This window comes from Sinocyclocheilus anshuiensis, unplaced genomic scaffold, assembly GCF_001515605.1.
Source record: "Sinocyclocheilus anshuiensis isolate Anshui unplaced genomic scaffold, SAMN03320099.WGS_v1.1 scaffold798, whole genome shotgun sequence".
Taxonomy (NCBI): Eukaryota; Metazoa; Chordata; class Actinopteri; order Cypriniformes; family Cyprinidae; genus Sinocyclocheilus; species Sinocyclocheilus anshuiensis.
In genome coordinates this window covers 2,320-3,136 of record NW_015542359.1, presented here as the reverse complement: position 1 = coordinate 3,136, position 817 = coordinate 2,320, and positions in this window count along the sequence as shown.

Genomic DNA, 817 nt, shown 5'->3' with positions numbered 1-817 from the left:
CCGCGTTAAATATCGCATGCGATTTATCGTGCAGCCCTACTATGGTCCACCATATCGAATGCCGCACTAAGATCAAGCAGAATTAAAATAACACTTTCACCATTGTCTGTTGATAGATAGATGTCATTTAGCACTTTAACCAACACTGTCTCAATACTATGACCAGACTTAAAACCGGATTGAAAAGGCTCACATATTGCATTAAAGGTAATATAAGATTGTAGTTGTTTAAAGACCAGTTTCTCTAATATCTTGGCAAGGAAAGGTAGGTGTGAAATTGGTCTAAAATTATTTGTGTCCTCCACTGCCAGATTGGGCCTTTTTAAAAGTGGGAGAACTGTAGCATGCTTAAAACCAACTGGACAGATGCCCTGACTGAGACAGTTGTTAATTAAATTCAGCACAGTATTCCCAACACTCTCAAAAACCTGTTTGAAAAGGCAAGGAGACATAACATCGTCTTTTGATGAAGAAGATTTAAGATGCTTCACAGTGTCCACCAAAACTGGAAATGTAATAGGGTGGAATTCTGTCCATTCCGTGCAGCAGGCAGAAACCAAGTCAACAGACGGATCTACTAGCGGTTTCGGTATCTTACCCAGTCAACAATTTGATCTCACAATGATGTCACCATGAGCTCACATGATTCTCATGGTGTGGTCACAATATGTGTGTCACAGTGAGCTAAAAGTGTAACCACACAGCGCACTCACTGTGTGCTCATACTATGTTCGCAATGTGAGGTCACTGCACACTCACTGTGCGCTCATACTGTGGTCGCAATGTGAGGTCACTGTACACTCTCTGTGCGCTCATA